General features: G+C 38.5%; 1 long non-coding RNA gene across 1 annotated transcript; it reads right to left on the minus strand.

Annotated features, from left to right (window-relative positions):
- Positions 1-803: 803 nt before the first annotated feature.
- Positions 804-6,147, minus strand: LOC113145080 (uncharacterized). Its single transcript, XR_003297207.1, has 2 exons — positions 6,044-6,147; positions 804-3,801 (listed from the first exon to the last, which is right to left on the minus strand). It is a non-coding gene; the product is annotated as an uncharacterized LOC113145080 (long non-coding RNA).
- Between the last annotated feature and the right edge of the window lie 1,445 nt (positions 6,148-7,592).

Genomic DNA, 7,592 nt, shown 5'->3' on the forward strand with positions numbered 1-7,592 from the left:
TAGCAAAGTTACATACCGACTCAACATTAATTTTAGTGACCTCCGATTGGCGTAATCGGGTGTCATTGCTGCCGACGTGAATAATAATTTTCCCATATTTACGATTAGTCTTAGCCAGCAGCTTCAGATTTGACTCGATGTCGCCCGCTCTGGCCCCAGGAATACATTTGACTATGGTCGCTGGTGTCTCTATTTTCACGTTCCTGACTATGGAATCGCCAATTATCAGAGTCGGTTTCTCAGCGGGTGTGTCGCTGAGCGGAGCTGCCCTTGGACCGCTAACAGACCCTGAGCTCGGTGGCTCCACACCAGCTAACGGGGCTAGGCTAGCTGGCTTTTGTTCGAAGGTGCGGAGCCGCGTTTTCAAAAAAGTGATCCTCGCCTCCAAGGCTAACAGAACCTTACACTTATTACAGGTATCAGTATCGCTAAAGGAGGCAGAGGAATAACTAAACATGTGGCACACCGAGCAAGAAAGAGTGAGAGAGGGAGAGGCCATGTTAGCTAAGCTAACTAGCTAGTTAAGCTAACCGGTAGGCTAACGAGCGCTAAGTCATGAAATAGCAGTAAATACGGTCAAAATAGAAAGGTACTTGACTTGTACCGGAATGTAGCAGTTAATGAATTGTTTAGAGTTTTACTAGTTGGTTTTTAGGTGTGTTAAACTATAGCTAGTCTGTTGCTAGTCTGTATACGAACTATACAACACACACAACACGACACGCTTGCAAGACAAAAGTGATTCGCTTACCCGGAGAGCAACACCAACAGGGTTACATTGATGTTTTTTTGTGTTAAGCAGGATTAAACTGAATCTACTGTACTTGTGTGTGATTGAGAGATTCATTGCAGGCTGACGCCTAGAATGGATCCAAAAAAAGTTAATCAAACCTCTATGTTGAAGACAAAACTGGAAGCTGGTGATGGTGAGGTTGGAACCTGCAATACATTATGTTCCTTCACCCATGTCGCAGTAAACCACATGATTCTGCTTTCCCGATATTCCTGGTAGGTCACAAGCTTGACTTTTACTTGTTTCTAATAACTTAGTAGGGACTGAAAAAACAAAGTATTACTGGATTAGTTCCTGCTGCACTTGGGTGACAGTAAATCATGTGAAGTCCATGTGGCATTATAAAAAAGATACGTTTGATTCAATTACACAATGTTATCCTGTCGCCTTCTGTTGCAAAGGTTTATCCCCACTATCTGTCATCATTTAGTTTTCTCTGAAGTTTTCTGAAGAGGTTAAAGATGTTTTCACCATCAATCTTTCACTCCCTTAACTAGCAATGATTTTGTCTGCTTACAATACTCATAAAATGAGACATTAAAACAGAGTAGTGAGGGAGACTAAACATTACAATGTCTGCAGGTTGCAAATGTGCCCCAGGAAAAGAAATTGAAATATATAAAGTGGAAGTGAAACATGAGGGAGGAGTTAGAGACATGAAACAGGGAGAGGAAGAAGAGAGCAAAAATTGAGTGAAAGCACTAATTGTCAGAGAGCCTGGAGACACAGCTTGTTTCTTCTGTGCTAAATTTGTCTGGTATGCCTCAATATTCAAATTGATTACCATATTAGGGTACACAAGCACTAAGGATATAATAGCAGCAGCTTGCTTTGTGGCTACATTGGTGAGGTGATTAAACATTGAAAGTTCTTTTTTATGCTTTTTCTGAGCATTCTGGCTACAATACACATTGGACCGGCCTGGAAGAATCATGGCAAAGCAGATCATAGCTGTGTCCCAATTTAGCAACCAATCCCCTGAAATCCATGTTGTAAACCAACTGTGTTGTAATGTCAGAAAAGGGCCTGTACCATTTTAAAATATTACTTTACTGCAATTTTGGAAGGTTTGATTTATGTATCCTTAAAAACCCTTAGCATCCATTGAACTACTCTACATTAGTGTTTGTCAGATTGTAATCATATTTTGCATGTGTTTCCTGTGTATTTGTGACCATTTGTGCTTGTCACAGCTGGCTCATATACCAAAAATATAAAGCAAGCAAGCAGCAACAATCGCTGGATTCCACCTAGTTTTGCATGGTCCAAGGAACTCAAATTTTTGTGAGATAAATTAAAAGGTTAATTGTTTGTTTATGGGTTAAGATTACAAACCTAGTTGTCATTTATTAAAATAACCATAATACTAAAAAAAAAAAAAACATTATTGAAATGGATGTCAGTGTCATAAATGCTGTCTGATTTATACAAACTACCTGTCCCTGTGCAGTCTTCATATGTACCCAGATTATACCTCTGCCCATCAGCACAACTGTTTTGCATTGCTTCAGCAGTTCCTCCCCAGCTGTTGGGCATGAGCCCTTTGCAGGATTGTATACTGTGCTTAATTAGCCTTAGCATTTAAACCATGCTTGCTTGTTTTTGTTCTGCCTTTGTTTGCTCTGTTGTGTTCTTCTGGACTGTTTGCCTTGGTTTTGACCACTGACCTTACCTCCTGTTTATACCTACTTAGTTTTCATTGATCTTGGACTGTCCATAAGTCTGTTGACATTGTCATTAAAGCTCAGAACATTTGAGCAGTGACTTATGGAGTATGCAACCTAGGATTTACTGTTATTTATTTTATCCATCCCTCTATCCATTGTCTTCCACTTATTCCTGCTGCCCAGAGTCACAGGGTGCCTGGACCCATCCACAGCTGACAGTGGGTGAGAGGCTGGTTGCACCCTGGACAAATTGCCAGTCGGTCACAGAGACAAATACTCACATTCACAACTACAGGCAATTTAAAGTTACCAATCAACCTATTTTTGGACTGCAGGAGGAAGCCACAGTACCCAGAGAAAGCTGACACAGACATGGGGAGAACATGGAAAGTCCACACAGAAAGGCCTCAGGTTCGAATAGGATTCAAACGCATATCCTTCTTGTTGTTGTTACAGTGATAACTAGCACACCACCCATTTTTGTATTTTTGCGTGAATTGAACCATGTAGTATGCACCAGAGAAAACTGATTAATTAGCTGCTTTTTATGGTATAAACTGGATATACATTCCAACACAAATGTGTCTTCATCAGAATCAAACAGAACAAAAGCATAAAACAAGCCCATATATAACCAGTCAAGAAGAGGTGAACATTTGTTAGTGAACAACAGATAGTCATGACTTTCATCATCATCTCAAGAAACATCATCATTAGATTATAGGAAACATGACAAATCACTATTCACTTTACTGCAAAGCAGTATTCATAATGTGACCAATACTCGGAGAGGGGGTAACAATTTTTCAATACCCCAGAATTTCAGAGGCTGCAGAACAATGATTTGCCTGTAACGGTGAGATTCAAAATTTGATGGGTCAACCCTTAAATAGTTTTTGTATCTTGGGTGATACACACATTTGATTGAATGTTGAGGTGTCAGAGTGTTTTTTTTTAAATTTATTTTCAAAGTGAAATGCTTGTCATGAAAATTTCAAGTTAATTTGATCAGCTGAGTTGATCTAAGACTCTGTGATAGATTTAGAATCCCGATCAAAATTCAACACTATTTATCATTGAGGTCTGCCCTGTACCACTTCCCCAAGCACTTCACTGGTCTCTCTTTGAATGTTGGGATGTTGGTATCTTTATCTTGAAGTGGAACTGGTCCTGGATTTGACAGGTTTTTGAATGGGTTCTTGGTGAAGTCTATCCTCTCCTTCATCCGTCGCTTCCTGTCCCTGCGGTGACATTCGGCTCTTCACAATGTCTTGATGCACTCCCTCAGGTTGCCACAAATCTCTGTGCTGGTCTCTAATTCACTGCTGCTTCCCAAAATGCCTTCAGAAAGTGACAGAAAATGACTATACATTAATTCATGAACACAGAAATAAGAATAAACAGTCTAAAATCTCACATCACAATATCGCAACAAAATAAAACAAAAACATTTTATATACAACATACATTTATTTTATTGCATTATAGATACAGTGTAGCCATGTAGTTTGGCTTCTGGGGGAACAATGCCCCAACGGTCTCTATGAAAACTCTATGGGCACAACTGGCATAATATCCTTTTAAATGTACAACGTTCAAGCTATTGTGGGGCTAATTAAAGAAAGCCTAATGTATGTAATAATAAATATAACTAAATTTTCCTATATTTAGGGAGTAAAAAAGTGAGATTCTTGCTTTGGGCAAACACTGCATTTTCTCATATTTAATCTACAGAATAAGAACTTTTGCTGCTATCCATGTGGTAGAATGGTGCAGAAAGGATGCAGCCAGTGCAATATATGTATTATCAATCTCACAGCTCAGTAGGAGAGCAGAACAAGTGCATTATTGAGTATATCACATTTAAGAAAGGAAGGCAGAGAAAGGAGATGAGCTTTTGTCATTTTTTGGTTTAAAGATGTGTGCCCGACAAAAAATGGCTATTTGTACTGTTCCACATTTTGAAAGAAAAGGAAAAATAAAGGACTTTACTCTTTTGTAGGACATAAGAAGTGAGCTGTTAATTCTGCAATGTACTTCAAAAACATAATACTGAAAGATGGGTTGAGAGAATATTTTGCAGAGACAGAAAGTAAATAGGAGACCTTTTTATTGCTGCTACAATTGAGGCAAGGGGAATGATGAAGAGGGACTCAAGAGTGTTGTCGCAAAACCCGTTGGATGAGCAATAAAGAGAGTGCAGACATATTGTCTTTTCAGAATATATTTTTTGCAAGAAAGGAACAAACCGGAATAGAACACAATCAATCACAGTCTTCCCCAGTTGGTCCCCTGTTGCTCAGCTCCTATTAGGGTGAGGCCTCTACTTATACAGACATGCAAAAAATACAAGTAAAAGTAAATGCAAATAATCATTCACATAATCAGATAATTAAGTCTGTACTTCCCTTTTGTACTACAAAGTGATTCCCTAATAAGGTTATATTCTAAAACTCTGTATTCTCATTCGACAGTTAACCCCCATCCTGGGTGTGCTGTCTTATACTTGTCCCTTTCTCGCACCTAGTGTCCTAAGGAAACCTTCTCTCAGATATTCCTCACTAACATCCTTGAGAACGCTGTGTCCCTTAGTGTCAGACTATACTACGTCAAGAAGAACATAGACATCAGACATGATTATGAAAAACACATGAGCCTTGGTGAACTCTATGAATCAACCTGTAAATGAAAACCTGTGAATAACCAGTCCTAAATAACCAGCGCTCTCTCCACCTTCAATACCACGACTGAGGTGAGACCCTTGAGCAAGGCACCGAACCTTACGTGTGTTCATGTGTGTTCATTGCTGTGTGTGTGCATTCAGGTGGGTTAAATGCAGAGGGGAATTTTGAGTATGGGTCACCATACTTGACAAGAGTAGTCACTTTCAACTGCAATACCTTTGGACATCTTTCCATCTAGTGTCGTAAGTAGCTTACATTTATTTATTATTTATACATTATTTATTTTTACACTTTGTCCACTTCGTGGTTTATGACCAAAGATTTGCAATTCCAAGCAGTCTTAGCTATACTATATCTTTAATACTAATTAAATGTTAACATGCTACAAGGCTTAACTAAGATGTTTAAATATTATATTAAAACACCTGTGCTGTCCTCGGTATATGTACTGTATATAACTTGACAGCCAGATAAACTCTTCCCTAACATCAAGACTCTGAAGACAGGCTCTTCGTCCACAGGTTTATTGAGGTTGTGAGGAAAGTGTGAAACTGAAACGTACAAACAAAAGGCATAATCAACAGATATAATATACAATAAATTGAAATGCTCATTCTTCCCTTTACTGTTGCAAATTTATAAATTTATCCAGCATCCTTAAACCTACTGTATACATATTTCTTATGTATTCAATTTTCTTAATCACCTTTATCTGAACTGTATTAATGTGAACTTTAATGATCTGGGAACAGTATGCCCATTACCACGACAAATATCCACTAACAGTAGCGAGGTAGACGGGAGCAACAAACTCCTAACAACCTGCTTCATAAGATTTAACACTGTCCCCAAATAATCATATACATTCGTAAATATAGCCACGAGTGGTCAATACCTACCCACGATGCTACAACAGAAACAAGATGTATATGAATGTCACGGCATAAATTCAGCTACGCTAAACACGATGCTCTCAATGTCCCCGCTTACTCGCTTCCTGATTAGAGGTCACGTGACATGGCTCTTACCGGAACCTAAGATTCTTAAAGAGCCACAACCCAAAAAGTAAACAAACCCATACAAATCAGTAGCTAAGAGATAAAAACGAGAAGCATACTAAACGGTAACAAAACAACACCATAACGGTGACTGTGAGCAGTAGTTCAGTTTGATAACAGTTTGATTCAGTTGAATTCAATTCATTTTATTTGTATGTGTTTGAGTGGCCAACTGCCTTGGGGTGAGTGGATAGAGGAGAGATAAAAGAACAACAATAAACAATTAAACAATGTGCAGGTTAATGGGGCCAGTAACTGTACATCATTAATTACAGTTCCAGGACCAGGGATACCTGCAGAAGGTACACAGAGAGAGAGAGAGAGAGAGAGCGGACAGAGAGAGAGCATAAACTACAAGAGAGAGAAGGGACAGTTAGTGACATTCAATAGTGGCATATACATGTGAGAGGAGAGGAGAGGAAAGGAGAGCAGTTTTATTTGATAAATAAATCATTCATAACTCAGTACAGTTCGGATTGAATGATTTATAAGTCTCTGGGAGCATGACGGAGTGCATTAGCTGAAAGGAGGACAGGCTAGAAAGTGATAAATAAAATCCTCATAAACCCTGGGGTTTAACAGACTGGATATAGAGTACACTGGGCTTTCCCTCTACTTTAATTACTTATGCTGAGCAGTTTATGAATTGACCCATCTATTATTATGGTTTTGTTAAAATCGGGCAAGATTGTTTGAGGAAAGATTTTGGCTTTGGCTAAATAAAACCACAATTTCTAAGGACAAACTCAGTGATCCCCTGCCTTTTTAGAGAGGAGATGTAATAAGGTGACAACTGACCTGGGACAGTGGATTATTTTGGACAGCTCCCAGAGAGCTGTAAACAAACTCCTAGTTCTCTCTGTCTCACAGTCACTTTCATTTGGTCTGATAAGATTTAGATTGATTGTGACAGGCAGAGTTATTAAAACAGAACACTGTCAAATATATATATATATATATATATATATATATATATATATATATAAATAATCAAATGTCCATGACATGCCTGAAAATAGACACCACCAATGGTTCATCTCTGATGGTTAAAGCAGTGTTAACTCTATCTTGTCAAGAATGTGGAGGACAAGAAACATGGAAAGGAAGAGTAGAGGATAAAATATGATCAGACACACTTTCTATACATACACAAAATAAGTATATTTTTCATTTAAAATAAAAAAAGGTGACCTCGAATTACCATAGTAACATTATATAACATTAGCAAAAGAGGATGTTATGTATACAGAGCTACAAAGTTCATGTTAAGAGCAGGTTGGATCAAAAATGCCAAACTTTGCCACAGAAGTGATTGATATCTGAGGAGAACGTGTATTGTTATCCATAGCTGTGTCCCCGTTCAGGGGCCACGTCCTTCAAAGGCTGCATT

This window comes from Mastacembelus armatus, chromosome 7, assembly GCF_900324485.2.
Source record: "Mastacembelus armatus chromosome 7, fMasArm1.2, whole genome shotgun sequence".
NCBI classification, from domain to species: domain Eukaryota; kingdom Metazoa; phylum Chordata; class Actinopteri; order Synbranchiformes; family Mastacembelidae; genus Mastacembelus; species Mastacembelus armatus.